Source organism: Staurois parvus, unplaced genomic scaffold, assembly GCF_062004578.1.
Source record: "Staurois parvus isolate SC_StPar_1 unplaced genomic scaffold, SC_StPar_1.0 ptg000448l, whole genome shotgun sequence".
Classification (NCBI taxonomy): domain Eukaryota; kingdom Metazoa; phylum Chordata; class Amphibia; order Anura; family Ranidae; genus Staurois; species Staurois parvus.
In genome coordinates, this window is record NW_028318244.1 from 3,570,964 (window position 1) to 3,588,848 (window position 17,885).

Consider the following 17,885-nt stretch of genomic DNA (forward strand, 5'->3'; position numbering starts at 1 on the left):
TAGTTCTACTGACGGGTGATTAAAATAATCAGCTTTTATTTATTCATGTTGCTTGAGGTGATTGTAGCCGAATTAGTGAATTTGCGACAGAAACAATTGAGTACTGTCCGTGATACTTTTTTTATTTGCACTAACTTACAATTTTGAGGACAAGCTTTCGGGGAATGTCCCCTTCTTCAAGGTCCAAGCAGTACTATACAAATCACAAAGTTTTAGCAGAATGTTAGAAGAGATGGGAAAAAAAAAAGGCTAGAGATAAGGCACAGCAAAAGCAAAGGAGGGGGGGGGGGGGAGAGGGTAAGGCAACACTCACATCACAGAGGGAGTGAAGCTTGAGAAGCTTGGGTTTCCCAAAATTAAAAAATACTGGTGTAAATGATTATGAATTGTGAGCTGGAGTTTGGATTCAATTTGTTAGTGTATCTAAATCTGCTAATACATGTAACACTCCCCTACCTCCAACAAACTGGTGCTGTCTTCATTCCATTAACGCCAATGATGCGGCTTATTTTATTTAATTAACACCAATGATGGCAAATTTATTCTATTCCATTAATACCAAGGATGGGGCTCATTTTATTCCATTAATACCAAGGATGGGGCTCATTTTATTCCATTAATACCAAGGATGGGGCTCATTTTATTCCATTAATACCAAGGATGGGGCTCATTTTATTTCATTAATACCAAGGATGGGGCTCATTTTATTTCATTAATACCAAGGATGGGGCTCATTTTATTTCATTAATACCAAGGATGGGGCTCATTTTATTTCATTAATACCAAGGAAGGGGCTCATTTTATTTCATTAATACCAAGGATGGGGCTCATTTTATTCCATTAATACCAAGGATGGGGCTCATTTTATTTCATTAACACCAAGGATGGGGCTCATTCTATTCCATTAACACCAAGGATGGGGCTCATTCTATTCCATTAACACCAAGGATGGGGCTTATTTTATTTCATGGACATTTCATGGTTTATTTTATTCCACTGACTTTAATCCCACTGATAACAATTATGGGGGTTATTTTTCTCTCAATGACACAGAAATTTGAGACTTATGTTGCTCCCATTGTCACAGTGATGGGATTTATTTTTTTACTTGGCTGGTAAACGCAATTATTAACAAAATCCTGGGGTATATTTTACTTTTCGGTGTATTTGTTTGGAGGAAGGGTGTCAGGGCGTTTGGATCAGATAGTAGACGGCTGTGTTCAAAGGCTACTTGAGATACCTTCAGCATTTGACCTTTCCCATTGTGGAGTCACCTCTTTTGGGTGAGCCTTTTCAGTCTTAGGTAGAGGTGACCCAAATTGGCTTAATGACATGGATGGATTACTGGTATTCTGAAGTGCCGCAAGTTTTTGAACTATGCTTGAGATATATTAACACACCGCAGGGTGTGTTTGGTAAACATTGAATTATAAAAAAGTAAACATACTGTACTTAATCTAAGCTGAAAGTCACTGAGCTAAGATACTTTCCAATTGCGTATATTAACACTAAAACACAAAGATGTACGTTTCATGTTTTTATTGGTATTTAATAAATGTTGGTAGATTCAGTGGGGGAGTTGATAAAGAGTGTTGCAAGAATAAAGTCAACGCTACTCTCACAAACTGAAAAATTGGAGCAGGTTCTGCAACTGCAACATCGGCTGGCTATAAAAAAATATGACAGCAGGCCGACTTTTGAATGACGCATGCGCCATTCAAATGCTAGGCGGACTTGGGCATTCTCGGTGGAGGGGCGGGCGTGAAATGGCATCAAGGCACTGCTTGGCGCGTTTTTAAATTGTGGGGCTGTGGTCATTGGCCGAGTGCGGCATGAGTCTCACTGAGCTCTTGGTCCTTCTCTTTTCTCTGGCCGGCCGGGCAGCATTACAGAGTGCCAGAGGGCACTAATACAAAGGGCTGTCCTGTCCTGCTTCCACTCACAGCTGCTTGGCAAAATTGGACAGGGGTAGGGGTAGGGATGTAAAACAGAGCACAGGGATCAAATATGTGCATATACCATACAAAATGCAGGTTTCAAGAACATGTACTGTGTAGTGTGCAGAGGTCAGGAGCAGGTAATGTGCATAGTTCAGGGGTCAGAAATTAGTAATGTACAGATTGCTGGGGTCAAGAGTATGTAATGTAGGAGTGCAAAACATACAAAATGCAGGGATCAGGAGTGTGTAATGTTCATAGTGTAGCCTGCTGAGTGGTACAGCATGTGGCACATTATCACTTGCATTGTCAGACTAAGTAAGGCCATTTTACTGCTCCCCCTTAAGTTGCAAAGTGTATACATGTGGCTTCAATGCTTTACATTGTGGTGCAGCAAAAGTGATATTGCCTGGAGAGCTCGGCGGACACTACCACTTGCTGAATTCAACCCATTCAACTGAATGGGGCTGTGCAGCAACCGTGTGCAGTGCACATGGCTGCAGCTGAGTGGTGTTGGATTTTAGGGGTTAAAACAGGTGGTGAGGAGGCAACATAATGCTTCCTCACCACCTGTCGAACAACTCTAAATATTGATCCACCACAGATCACTCTTTAGAGAGCAACACAACTGTAAAAAGGAGCCCTGCAGCTATATTTACACTTGTGGCTGAGGAGCAGTAAAAATGCAAGGTTGAGCTGTGTTATCACCACCCAGCCATTCCCTTTAAGCTGCAAAGGCAGCAAAAGGGGGTGTACAAATGCTGCAGCCAAATTGTGCAGCAAAAATTGTCCCTGCTGTTGAGTTCACTGGGCAGGGACAGTTGCGGGTATAAGGGGTTTAAACAGTTGGTGAAGAGGCGATATAATTCCTCCTCACTGCCTGTCACATTCCCTTTAAAGAGCAATCCAAATGTGGATTGTTCTTCAGAGGGCACCTCATGTGTAAATGAGACCTAAGGCTGTTCAGATGATACAGTAATTTCTATCAGTTCAGCAGGGGCCTGGGAAAAGGAGTGGGACTACTTAATATTTACTTCGGGGCACCGCTGCTGCTGGTCTGCAGCAATTACAAAAAAAACAAACTTGCCTGTGTCTGAAAATCATCAAATAGTCCGGCAGAGTAATCATGTTGCAGTTCACAGCAATAACATTGATACAGGCACAAACAGGCACAAATTTTAATTCAGTTGTCGGGTACTGTAGCACAAGGATTACTCCGCCAGGGGCCCAGGAAGTTTTTTTAATTGCTGCAGACCAGGAGAGCAGTCAGCAGTACATGGAAGTAAAAGGTCCCACTCTGCCGACGGACCCCTGTTGAATTGCAAGCTCTGGGCCCCATACAGGAGGACCAGAGGTACCCCCTTATCGCTCTGCACAGGAAGGCAGAAGACCATACAGCGAAGAACTAATGCAGAGTTCAGTTTAAATCTGTTCTAATGGCAGAACGTTTTTTTACTTTAATGCCTTCAGTGCATTAAGGTAAAAAAACCTTCTGAATGCAGCTCCCCAGCCCCCCTTATACTTACCTGAGCCCCATTTCGATCCAGCATGTGCATCAAAACATGAAGAAAAATAGATCAAATTTGTGTTGTTCCTCTAAAAAAAATTGAAGAAAAGTGAATATTAGACTGTTCAAAAAAATATCAGTATTTGTATTCTTCTTTACAAACTCAAACATTCACTATATAAACTGAAAAATGTTTGAAGATTTTGCTTTCCTTTGAATGACTTAATGAATATTTGGTTGTAGTCGCACTGTTTCTGAGAACTGCTGTACATCTGTGTTGCATGGAGTCACCCAACTTCTGGCCCCTGTGATCAGGTATTCCAGCCCAGGATGATTGGACTACATTCCACAGTTCTTCTCTGTTTCTTGGTTTTGCCTCAGAAACTGCATTTTTGATGTCACCCCACAAGTTTTCTATTGGATTAGGATCCGGGGATTGGGCTGGCCACTCCATAACGTCCATCTTGTTGGTCTGGAACCAAGATGTTGCACGTTTACTGGTGTGTTTGGGGTCGTTGTCTTGTTGGAACACCCATTTCAAGGGCATTTCCTCTTCAGCATAAGGCAGCATGACCTCTTCAAGTATTCTGATGTAATCAAACTGATCCATGATCCCTGGTATGCGATAAATAGGCCCAACACCGTAGTATGAGAAACATCCCCATATCATGATGCTTGCACCACCATGCTTCACTGTCTTCACAGTGTACTGTGGCTTGAATTCAGTGTTTGGGGGTCGTCTGACAAACTGTCTCCGGCCACTATACCCAAAAAGAACAATCTTACTTTCATCAGTCCACAAAATGTTGCGCCATTTCTCTTTAGGCCAGTCAATGTGCTCTTTGGCAAATTGTAACCTCTTCAGCACATGTCTTTTTTTCAACAGTGGGACTTTGCGGGGGCTTCTTGCAGATAGCTTGGCTTCACATAGGCGTCTTCTAATTGTAACAGTCCTCACAGGGAACTTTACACCTTCTTTCATCTTCCTGGAGCTGATTGTTGGCTGAGTCCTTGCCATTTTGGCTATTCTTCTATCCATTCAAATGGTAGTTTTTCGCTTTCTTCCACGTCTTTCAGGTTTTGGTTGCCATTTTAAAGAATTTGTGATCATTTTAGCTTAGCGGCCTATCATTTTCTGCACTTCTTTATATGTTTTCCCCTCTCCAATCAACTTTTTAATCAAGGTACACTGTTCTTCTGAACAATGTCTGGAACGACCCATTTTCCTCAGAATTTCAGAGAGAAATGCACTGTAACCAGCATGTACATTTGCTGCCTTCCTTCCTTAAATAAGGGCAATAATTGCCACCTGTTTTTCAAAGAATGAAAGACCTCACTAATGGAACTCCACACTGCTATTATTTTGAACATGCCCCTTTCAATTAGTGATTCAATTACACAGAATCAGCAGCATACATGTCATGACTGTTGGGTCTGTTGGATTTCTATTAGTCTACTACACTGCTAGTAAATTATTTTCAGCAATGACCAAGTCCTTCATACTAAAAGGGTGCCTAGAACTTTTGCTGAGCCGAAAAAGCTGACATTCGTCAACAGCACCAACCAAAGCATTGGGAGGTAGGACATTTTTTGCATCTAGCGTTGAACATCAGGGCAAGCCTGGTCCTGCCTGACAGCGAATGGGATAAACCAGATATTACACATTCATGTCCCATGCTGCAGAATGGTAAGCAGCAACAGTCTGGTGTGAAGATGGGGATATGGGACTTCCTCAAGAAGGACCCCATTAAATCCTTAACGCTTATGCAAAATCAGGGTCGGTTGGTCCTGGACTTCAGAGTCTGAACATGGGAGTGAAAAGTTTGGAGCATTTCTAGGGGAAGGAAAAACTTTGCACAGGACAAGGATTAGAATCAGGCTCAGATATTCAGAGCAATGAAAGGATCCAGCTCTGAGTTCTATTTCTAGAATTTGAGGATCATCCAGGATCTCAATAGGATCTGCACAGTCTGATGGATGTTGACTGACCTGTTGGCATTTTGCACAGTAGAGTAGCAGATGGCTAAAGAGGGATCACTTTGATGCATTTGGCCAGCTTGAATATGTATTGCAATATATGGAAAGCAAGAATCCTTGTTTACTAGTAATAAGTAAGTGTGCATTGAGAAGACCCTTGGTACAGTAGACAGGTCCAAGGCATGGCAATACTTAGAAAAAAAGGCTACAAGGCCTGGAAAGTCCCCCACATGAAAGTTACAATGACAAACCTGGCAGACTCCATGCAACGTTTAAGTACCCAATAGGAGAAGTTATCAGCCATTAGTTGCAGTATGAGGCAGATGTCCCTGTGGTACTGATCTCAGGAGAGAGAAGCTGTGTCAGACCAGAGTGATGGCTTGCCAAACCAAAGGCAAAAGAGATCCTCAATGTCTGAAGTCCTGGGAACAGTAGTAGGATGGGGCCATCTAAGGATTCAGCTTGGCATAGAACAGTCTATGCAAATACATTTAGGCTAGGTGTTAAGCCTATAGACTAAAGCTCCCCATGTACCAACCCATCTGAGGGGATAGGGTAGACTTCCACATTGGCCACAGCTACAGAAGCTGTAGAAAATAACAGAGATAGATTCTGGAGGAGAAGGTGAGGCAGACTGATTGCAGTTAACATGACCTTTGGCAAAAATGGCATGATGCCTTACAGAGATAACCAACAATATATATAATTCCAGGTATATAGAGTATAGTAGCAGCAAGGGTTACTGATGCACCACCTGTAGAACAAGCCCTTAGGTACTCACTGATTGCAATCCGGGTGCGCAACAACAGCCCCCTCAAGGGCATCCCAAACAGTCTTCACTGTACCGGTGGTCATACCCTTTAGGAAGGATCTTCAGAGACAGGGTACCACCAGTGGATGGACCTCAACCCTGGAACTGTATAGCACCATGCAGATAGCTCAAATACAATGCACTAAGTGCCAAGGTGAGCACCTCACACAGGATCCAGTGCCTAGAGCAAAGTTTGGCTCCACATTTTCTCTCAGGTGGGATCTGGGCACAATCCTCCAAGGCTCTATCAAGGAGTCAACCAACTTGCAAAGCTGCAAAATGAAGTGGCAGTGGCTATGGAGCAACTAGGAATCTTCACAGAAGAGTCTTGAAGAAAATAAATCATAAAAAGAAACCATTACTTCTCTCAGAAAAAAGAGCTGAAGTCCATACTCCTAAAGCAGAACTTCTAATACTTTTGGGTGATATATATATATATATTTATTTTTGAGTGGGTTCCTATTGGGAAAGTGCAACACTACTTGTGCATGGACAGTGGGAAGCCAGCTGTAAAGCACCAGAAAGTCACTGCCGGCTTCCACATCCAAGATGGCCGTGCCGCGGAACCCTAAGACCGGCAAAGAACTGGCCTTGGTGAGGACAGCGCTGGATCCCTGTTATGTTTATTAAAAGTCAGCAGCTACAGTATTTTTTTTTTTTTTAGGGCAAAGTTCCTTTTAAGGATAATAGCGAAAAACTGAGGCATGCTAAGAGCTGGAGGAGTTATTCTGCGCCATCCTTACTGCTTTCTTGTTTTAGCATCCCATCTCCTGAAGGTGGCAGCATAACACAGGGTTAAAACTATAGATCCTGTGTCATGTACTATACTGTACAAATGAGAATTGTGTTTGTTGTACAAATAAATACTGGAATCACCATGGTAAGACTAAAATGCCAATTAAAATAATAAATCTGGACTTACCTGTCTCACAGGTAAATATCTTCAGATAACATGTTGGGGAATACTGTAAATCTGCCCATGAAGCGGCACACTTGTAAGATGTAGTCCAGCAAAAGTGACATGCAGAAAAAAAAAATTGCTGCTAAATGTAATTCCCTTGCCGGTTTCTTTATGGTTGCATGGGGTCCCTCCAAAATCTATACCAAATCCTTATCTAGCCATTCAGCTTGACTGGTCAGGAAATAGAGAAGCAGGAAGCATGCACCCCCCTACTTCCTGAACCATACCATGCCAGGCCACGCCACGTGCCCTCAACTTGGTAGGGGTACCTTGCCTGCTTCATAGGGACAAGGGCCTCATCACCACATCCCTAGGCTGGTGGATGTCGGGGGGGGGGGGAGTCTTTAGGGAGTGGACTTATCAAAACCTGGTGCAGCGCTCAACCTAAATGTTACCTACTAATAAATAAATACAATAATCATTATTTTTAGGTGACATCCCAAAACGCACTTTATAACGCATTGATACACCATAAATAGTCACTCCAAAACGCACTTTTTAGTGTATCATATATCTTTTTGTGACATTAGGTTGGGGCCATATACAACAATAAGAAAAAATAGTAAATAGCAGTTTTTTCTCTTTTCTTCTGTAAAATTTATAGTTTTTTATCCTAAGTAGTATTTATGGCATTAGTTTTTATAGATATCAACAAAAATGATTTTAAATAGGTATAGATCGCCATATTAAATAGTCATCACCTCCTTATATATTTTTAGTACATTCGATATATGTTCAACTTTTGATTGCTATTAATAAAGGTTTAGAACTGCATTAGTGCAGATATACATGCCCTGTTTTAACTTATGTTTTTAGATTTAATAAAAGTGTAGGTTTCAGATATTAATAGTCCCCCGATTTGTATAGCTATTGAAGTTCCTGAGAGGTAGGAGCATCTCATAGATTATCTTCTATACAGGACCCCATTAAAATGGCCACCGTAGGGTTACCTACAGTTTAAAAGTGTTATTTCACAAGCTCCGGTTTAATATATATTGATCAGTTATATAAATAAAAGCGTAGAAATATAAGTATCATCAATAATATTACATTTTCCCTGGTAATGGCCGCAGGAGATTTCCTGAGAGGTAGGAGCAATAAGCAGGTCTGCCTCTGAACTGTGATTGACATCCATTTTCCCTATATAAAGCCGCATGTCACCAATGACGTTACCCTGAGGAAGTCTCGTGATAACGGGACGTAACGCGTAGGAACGTGGTGACGTATTTTTGGCGTGGATGCCATCTTGCTACACCTAAAAACCCATGCAAGTACACCCATAGCATGTGGTTTTACAGCTTGTTCTATTTTAATGCAAAGTGAGTGGGCAATTGGCTATATATGTTCTTAAAAGTATATTAAACTGATTTCCACTATGGAAGATCTCTTCTATCTCTACCTTCTTAATCTTAATGTGAGTTGGCTGTATCTCATTTTAACATCTCTGGAGGTGACCCTGCTGCTTATTACGCATAGCAGTGAAGGGGATATCAAACGTTTTGGCCCGTTTGGGTCGCTTCAAGGAGCTGAGGGGGCAATTCAGCCGCTTATGGATTATTTCCCATTGGTTGTTATGCACATCCACTTTATCACCTGTACGTTTCAAAAAGCGTTGGAATACTTGGTGTTCACGCAACTTTGAATTTTTTATATATTTTTATATGCTTTTTTTGTATATTCTTTTTTATTTTTCTTTTGGACTTATTGCATAATATTATTTAAATTTAAGTGGTGTTGATGTTTTTCATAACATTATTTTTATATGTTCATATAATTTTGGTATATTTTTTTCTCTTGATGTTATAACACAGCACTTGTCACTTTTGTGGAATTTGATCCCTCATTTAGGGATTCACTTATTGTCACTTGGTTCTTTTCCTTATTGGGCATTATTGAGCCATTGTGATCACTATTTTGTGAGCTATTGGTCCCAATTTCAGGGATTCTTTGTATACTGTTTGTTTTTTATTCACATCAGTACAGTCCCATTTGGACTTTTTGTTTTCACTGTTTTTTGTTATGGTACCATGTTTAGTCACTTCTTTGTTTTCACTTTAGCTCCCTGAGTGGATCAGTTCACTTCACGATAAGGGACTATTATTCACAGTGTACACTAATAGTCACATAAAAATAATGATTATTGTATTTTATTTATTAGTAGGTAACATTTAGGTTAAGCGCTGCACCAATATATATATATATATTTGTCTACTCTAGTATCCATTTGATATATGGTTGGGTGCTAGCAGCCCTCCCCATTCGGTAGCATTGTTCATCTAGTAGCGCAGGAGGCTCATACTGTAGTTATCAGAACCTGGAATTCCTCTTAGGCCCCTTTCACACTTGGTGGAACCCATCAGCGGATCTGCTCTCTCAGCGAGGGGATCTGTCCGCTGATCCCCGCTGAGGAAGCAGGTGACAGATCCATGTCCGCTCTGCTTATGCATAGCAGACATGAACACAGCCTGCTGTCCTCTATGGGCTGTTGGATGTAAACGGGCCACCTGTCCATTTCCACCCGTCATCTGATCCAATCCGTCAGACAGATGGGGAATGGATCCCCATCCGTCTCTTTTTAGTGGGTAGGATCAAACCGGATGCAGGAGGGTGTAAACGGACACATGTCCGCTTACACCCACCGCTCAATAAAGAGCAATGGATCGTCCGATCGGATCCGCTTGAAATACAGACAACCAGGCCTGATTAGTCTGCTCATGTGAAAGGGGCCATAAGGATAGCAGGTCCCCAGATATCTTGTCTGGTTACTCATTCCCACCGAAAATACACTGTAAATAAACACACAAACACTGTTGACAATGTATGAAAAGAAAAAAAGTCCCACAGTGTTAATTCATCACCATCATCCAGCGATGTAATCACAATGAACAACACCCTACTACCCTCTGATAGAAGCACAACTATTCACTCTGCCATTAAAAAACATGCCCCACAGTGTAAATCCATCATCAATTACACTGTCCAGCGATTTAATTTAAATCTAGTGTCAGTCACAATGAGCAATGCCCGGCCGACTCGCCAACACAAACACGACATCGCACACCGATGGTCAATGAATATGTCCCACGGTGTAAATCCAGCATCAGTTACGTTGTCCAGCGAAGTAGATCCAATATCAATCGCAATGAACGACGACTCGCCAATATAAACGTGACGACCTGCGCCAACAATCCCCTCCTACTGGGATGTCCAGACCAGTCAGTGATATTGGCTGAAGTCATTCACCAAATATTTTGCTGGCCAGCTTGTTTATAATTTGAAAAAAAGAAAAACCGCAGGCAGTGGGGGCCACACAGTGTCAATGGTTTTAAAGGCTAAATTCACCTTTAGTAGCATGTTACATTTTACACCCTAAACATGGGTGTAACACGTAACATGCACCCAGGGGCGGACTGAACATTTGGAAACTTGGGCACTGCCCGAGGGCCCGGGGTCAGTAGGGGGCCCCATGAGATGCCCCTGGTACCTTTTTCATAGGCTTTTTTGAGTTTGGGCAAGGACACAGGGTCCCCATGATCCCTTATTGCCTGGGGTCCCCATGAGTTGTCAGTCCACCCCTGCATGCACCTATTGAACCTGTACCAAAGCCCCCTTCTCTGTGACAGCAGCTGTGGGTTCTTCTCCGTGTACCTGCTGCCAAATTTTTTAAATGGTGTGGCTGTGCAGTGGGCAGAGATCTGTGAATTAATGAATTAATGATCCACAAAGGCAGTTCGACTTGTGGTTTGAAAAGACTGCGAACATGCTGATCAGTTCGCTCATAGTCCATTTACACTGCCTACAGCTCTGCAACTGAACGCCCGTACGTTGGTATAAGCCAGTGTTTCTCATCTCCAGTCCTCATGGACCCCCAACAGGTCATGTTTTCAGGATTTCCATTATTTTGCACAGGTGATTTGATCAGTTTCACTGCCTTAGTAATTACCACAGCTGTTTCATCTGAGGGAAATCCTGAAAACATGACCTGCTGGGGGTCCATGAGGACTGGAGTTGAGAAACACTGGTATAAGCACAGAGGGTGTGGCTAGCGGTGACGTCACCACGCACTCCGACGCACGTGTCCGGATCACGTGATCGTACTACCACCATTTTGAGTGCAGGCAGGCAGGTGAGACACTGGATACAGGGCTCTGTGCCCTGATGTATCAAATGCTTTTTTCTTACTTATTGTGAGTGTGATTTTAAGGGGGTTTTTTTTACAATAAATTTGTTGGATAATATTACACTGGCGAGTTCTTTCTTTACCCACATGTGCTAATTTGGATATGAGAGGATCTTCCTTTGGAGTTTGTTTGGTGGAATACCGGATATATATTGATATGCTGATTGATTACCAACACATGAGGATCTTCTTTTGGAGTCTTTTTGGTGAATATATACTAATATGCTGGTTAATTACTAGCACATGGTGAGTGTGCATTTTGATGGGGTGTTCTGAGCACTGAATATCACATTTGATGAAGGAGGATCTCAGTACTTCATTGATTGAGGATCATTGATATATGGACTTTTTTGAATGGACTATATTGAGATCCCTTATTTATGTTATTGCACTATTAATTTGCACATATTTGGTGGTGGTTATATATATTTGTGCAAATTAATTTATTGATTCAATTTAGGATTGCGCTATTATTTGTGGTTATTTTGTTTATCACAACTTATTATTATTTACAGTTTTTTATTAATAGCAGCACCTATTAATTATATCCACTCTCTGTTATATTGGCGCAATAATGTTGGTATAGGAGGAGTGTCATACTCATAGAGACATTTCTTTGGTGCCTAACCTTATAGTAAGCACAGACCTGCAGGTATTGTGTGCAGGAGCCTGAGGCTGCATTCACACTTCAGTGTTTTGTAGCTTAACCTGTTTTGTAGACGCCGAGCGCCCGCACATTTGCGTTCTATTAAAAAAGAACATATGTGCTGAGAGCGCGTGCCCTGCGAGCTCCCAGCACACATGTCCAGTACTCAGGGAAAGGTCCCGGTCTCCTCTTTCAATTGGGACCTTTGCAAATTTGCATCAGTTAGTGGTGGTACCACCTAGCAACCAATCACCTGTTGCTTAATTCGAAAGGTTAACTAAGGAACTCTGACCTCCATCCAGCACTATGCTGCCTCCCACTCTCCGCTCTGTAGTGGACAAGAGAGTGGCTGAGGCTGGGGAGAAGCAGAGCCGTGTTCACAATCCAGCTGTCGGTAGATTACAATTGTCAGCTTGCCGAACCCTGTCCTAAGACGATCGGATGCTCCCTGGATCGACAACCTATGGTGTTATTTCTTATTTCTGTAGCCAAACTTTGTATCAGTTGGTGGTGGTATCACTACTGCCACTAAATGAGTGACTTCCCCTCCCGCTGGCTTGTTTCATGTAGTAAACAATCCAGCGGGTATCTCCGAGTGAAGTCATTGACCAAATATGGTCAATGACATTAGGTAGCATGGCTTGTTAAAGCGGAATTAAAGTCCCACTGTGACCCACCATGAAGGCAGGTTTCTCTAAATAAACACAGTGAGTGATCGGTACCGGCAGGGTACAGGAGTCAGCATGGCGGAAGACAGTGAGAGTTGAGGACTGGGTCCCTGTTGGCAGAGCCCTTAAAGCGGAGTTCCAGACATTTTTGTGATTATTAAAAGTCAACAGCCTACAAAAACTGCAGCTGCTGACTTTTAATAAACACACCCTTACCTGTCCCAGAGTCCAGCCACGTTCTCACACACGCAGTCCCTTCTCTCCTTCTGTCCTCCATGGCGCCAGCATCTAAACTGTGGGCACCAAACTATGACAGCTTCACAGCCTGGTGCCCACTGCGCAAGCGCAAGTCGCGTACTAATTGCTCCGGCAGTCTTCTGGGATCTGTGAAAGTTGCCAGGAGACTAAGAGGGAGGAGGGGGCCGAACTTCCGGCTCACTTCGCTGTGGCAAACTGAGCCGGAAGTGGGAGCGGGTACCTGTCACAAACAGGTATCCGCTCCTCCCTCCCCTCCAAATGGTGCCAAATATGACAGTGGAGGGGGAAGGAGGAGGCAAATAAGTGGAGCTTCCACTTTTGAGTGGAACTCCACTTTAGGAGATCTCCTCTTCCCCACACAGCACATCTCCCCCCTCTCTCTCCCCCTCTGTTCTCCCCCCCCCCCTCTCTCTCTCTCTCCCCCTCTTTTCTCTTCCCTCTCTCTCTCTCCCCCTCTCTCTCTAGGCCCGCCTAGCAACCAATCACCTGCTGGTTAATTTGAAAGGTTACTGAGGGAGCTCCGCCCTCCATCCATCACTATGCTCGCTCTCCGCTCTGCAGTAAACATGAGAGCAGCAGCGGCTGGGGGAAGCAGGGCAGAGATAACGATCTATCTGTCGGCTGCCCGCAGTCGAGTGGTAGATTGCAATCAGCGTCTTGCTGAACCCGCCCTAGGGCCATCGAATGCTCCCTGAATCAACAACCTATGGTGTTATTTCTTGATACAGTGCGTTATGTGTTGTTCTGACATAAAGCTTGCTGTACACTAAAAACAACAACATGCTGACATCAACCCGATAGCAGAATAACTCCATGATTGGTGTTCTGCTGTAATGGAGGTTTAGGATGTCAGCAATGGGAAGGAGAACAAACTTTTTGCCGATGCTGACTTTAATTTGGTGGTCATCTGCAAATTCTATTGTCAGCGGTTGTCTCTCCAGCTCTTTGGTCTCCTTACCTGTTGTGTCAACAATGACACCTTTGTAGTGCAGTTTTTCTGCAGTATATTTGACCTTTTTGATGCTAGTGGGTGACTTAGGGCTGAACAATTTATGAAGCCAGGTCCTCTTCTTCCTAGTTTGCTTATTCTCCTTTTCTTTCCTCTCTTCCTTCAGCCCCAAAATCTTAATGTCATCTTGCTTCTCCGTCTCCTTCTGCATCTTTTTGTTCATGTCAATATTGGATGACATTTGGCCCACTAGGTTTTCTAGGCAACTGTTCCAGAACCTTTGATATTGGTTTACCTTGTCCTGGTAATATTTGAAGCTGACGTTAAGGGCATCCACTGCTTGGCTGAGCTTCGTTATTTCAGCTTGTTGCTGCAGCTGAAATTCATTTTCCTTTGTGACATCCATGTCAGTATTGTTCAGGATATCTTGGGAGTCCATTGCTTTTGAAAGCCCAGCATCCTGTAAAGCCTTTGGGTTTGTCAAATTTTTCTCTTTTTGTGGAATATATTTGCTGCCTAAGGAGAGGCAGACTTTAGTTGCTGTCAAGTCTCCACCTCTGTTAGCAGCAGCTGCATTCTCATAAAAAAGAAGATCTTTAACCTTAGGAACTGGTCCAAGATCCTTGAAAATTTGATAAAGACTGTCTTGTTGGTTTGGGATGACCACTTTTTCATATTTTGAAAGCAGCTTATGTGTGCTTACAATGTCCATTGCATGAAGCTCTATCACTGGATTCTTTAGGGAAATCATGTCAGAATATTCATTGAAGCCAAATTCTTCCTCTGGTTCTGGAACATTAAAAACCTCCTCAAACATGCTCCTGAAACGTGGATGGTTTTTGATTATATAGTCATTCTTGATTGAAGCTCCAGCATTTTCCTTGGGGAAATGGCTATTAATTAATGTGTGGCCGACAAGCACAGCCACGATCATGAAGTTCTCTTTTTGCCCTGATTCTGTTGACATCTTAAATTTCATTATTCCAAAGTCATCTGGAGCTGCTATAGCTGGCTGGAAATACTGGTACATGAAAAGGCTAAGAGTCTCAAAGACTTCATCTGCACTTGCCTGGGGGAACTTTTTATGCAGGGCTTGTCTTAGGACTCTTGTCACATACCTTATTCCATAAGGTATACTGTGCACATCTGAGAATATTGCATTTAAGACTAGGTCTGCCATGTAAGGAGTGAGAGAAGGTCTTTCCAATAATCTGTGATTTAAGTGAAATATCCTATCTATCACTTTAGTGAGCTTGTTGTGGAGGACATCACATTTTGCAGCCTGCCTGTAAAAGCTGAAGGCAGTCTCAATGCTAATTAATTTTCCTTCCACTATATCCTTGATATGAGTACATTTTTTCTCAAACTCATACTGAATAGCATTTCCCAAAAACTTGACAAAATGATATTCCTCTCTTGGAGTTGAGGCATGATTGTAGAGTCCGGGAAGAAGCCTTTCTTCAAGAATGGTATAGTCATGTACTGACATTCGACAGATGAGCTTGAACAGGTACTTTGGTTGGGTCTGTAGATGATAGAAGAGGTACTGATAGGGTTCCAACCTCTGTGTCTTCCTGCTCAGTTCAAGCATGCGTTGTCTGTCAATGGACATCGCATCTTCAATGTCCATTCTGTTGTCCAGCTTTAGTTTTGGAAATCGGGACACAAGGCTTTCTAGTGTCCGTTTCCCATTCACAAGAATTGATATTTTCTTGTCCAAGGTATTCAACTCCTCTTTTAGTGTTTGGATGGCATTCATTTTAGTGGAAACTTCACCTTCTAGGTAATTTATCAATACCTCTTGGGGAGAAAGGATATCCAAGGAGGAGTCCAAGGAATGGGAATCCTTTAGACTGGAACTAACTGATAATCTTTTGCTTCGGAGCAACTTCTTGGAAAGCTTTCCAGCGTGGTTGCTCCCAACAATTGAGCGTATTTCTACAAGGGATGACATAACCTCATTCTCCATAGTTGTAAAACCTGTAAAATAAAAGAAAATGGTTTTAATTGTGTTCTAACCTTTCCTCACTTTGTCTAAAACTAAGAAAACAAAATTGTGAATATATACTGTATAGTGTGACTTTCTGGGCATTAGACACCAAAATGTTTGTCCCAAAGCACTGTCATTATTGTGACCCTAGCTGGCTTGTCTTCAGCCACATGGAAATAAACAGAAATTGAGCCTCTTTGGCAGCACATTAAAAAAAGGCTGACTTGAAGTGGTTGTAAAGGCTCAAGGTTTGTCACCTTCATGCATTCTATGCATGAAGGCAAAAAACCTTCTGTGTGCAGCAGTGCCCCCCAGCTCCCCCCCCCCCCCCCAAATACTTACCTGAGCCCTATCGCAATCCAGCAATGTGCAAGACAGCCTCATTGTCCAAGGTCTCTGCCTCCTCATTGGCTAAGACAGCAAGCAGGAGCCACTGGCTCTCACTGCTGTCGATCACAGCCAGTCAGCCAATGAGGTGAGAGAGGGGGCAGGGCCAAACTGCAGCTCTGTGTGTGAATGGACACACAGAGCAGTGGCTTGGGAACATTACCACAACCTTCCCACACCCGATAACCCCCTCCTTCTCTTCCTATTTCTTTTTCACCATTCATTAATCTTGGATTGGTCCTTAAAGGGCCCACTTAAAAAAAATGAGGGGATATTCACCTACCATGTAAGATATATCCATTCTGACTTTAAAATTGCTCAGGTAACAGTTTAATCCAAAGCCTGTCCACACTAGGCATAATAAAGTTATAATGTTGAGAACCAATTCTACACTATATACCATTCTGCTACATATGCAGATCTGTCACATATTATCCGGCTGTATGTACACAACGTAAAACAAGTATATGGCGTCAATGACAAACAATAAATACATGTAAGCCTAAAGAGCATCTGTGCCCAGACTATGGACATTAAAGTATTCCTATAATTTAACAAGCAGTAAGGGAGCTTTAAAACAAGCCCACCCTAACCCCTCTAGCTGTATATAATGTGAAGTCATTATTACCAAACAACAAAGATGTTACAGCACCTGCCTTGTGTTCCCATTAGGGGGCAGCACCTGCTGTGTTTCTATTAGAGGGCTGGATGGCTGCCAAGATTCAGCTCTCAATAGAAAAGAATAGGGAGAGGAGCTGACTTTGTCACTGCCTGTGTTATGAATGTGTGTGCACAGTACTTGTAGGTAGAGGTGAATGAGAAAAACATGTTTTTGTTCAAAATATGGGAAAAAAATGTAGACAAAGTTTCTTACTTTTTCGCTGAGATTCAACAGTGGTCATTTGATGAGAAATGTTTAAATTGGAGCACATTAGTGCAAATATAAACAAGATATTTGAAGAAAACGCCTTTAGCAGTCTAGTACAGTACTGCTCACCACGGAAGACAGAAAGTGTCTGCCTGCTACACTGTGACATCACACAGAGGTCCATGACCACAGAGGTCACATGACCACAGTGAGCACAGCTGATTGGTTGCTATTTTTAGATCTTGTTTTGAACAAAGAACTCTGGTCTAAGGAGCCCAGTAATATGTTACATAAGGGGTTATGCTCTGTAATTATCAGGAATACTAATGGGATTAATTCACAAACCCCTGAATACATATATTAATTGTGCTCACATGTAATATTTAAACTTGACTGTAATATTTTATATATAAAATAAACATTTGTGTCTTAGTGTGTTAGCTTTGTGAATGAAGCCCGTAGAGTGGTGTAAAATCAGGCTTTTTTAATAGGAGAAATTGTTGAAATCAATAAATCAACCAAATGTTAATTTACAGCAGTTTGTCTTGGGGTAGGGCTGGTGGGGGGGGGGGGTTGTTAGGCGGTTTCCATCCCCCACCTTTAGCTGTGGAACTGTAATTTTCAAATCTCAGTGGATTCAACTGAAAATAACAGTCATTTTTTTTTCAAATTTAGAGACTTCAACCTGCTGCTGAGGCATGGTATGGGGGATGGGCAACACACCTTTATAAACAGTGCTACCCGTA

The 17,885-nt window shown here is 42.4% G+C and overlaps 1 long non-coding RNA gene and 1 pseudogene across 1 annotated transcript in view; one reads left to right on the plus strand and one right to left on the minus strand.

Moving 5' to 3' along the window:
• Positions 1-17,885, plus strand: part of LOC149453553 (uncharacterized) — a 119,620-nt gene that overhangs the window by 33,010 nt on the left and 68,725 nt on the right. The gene's annotated exons all lie outside the window — the stretch shown is intronic.
• Positions 13,912-15,653, minus strand: LOC149453555 (ras GTPase-activating-like protein IQGAP2; annotated as a pseudogene).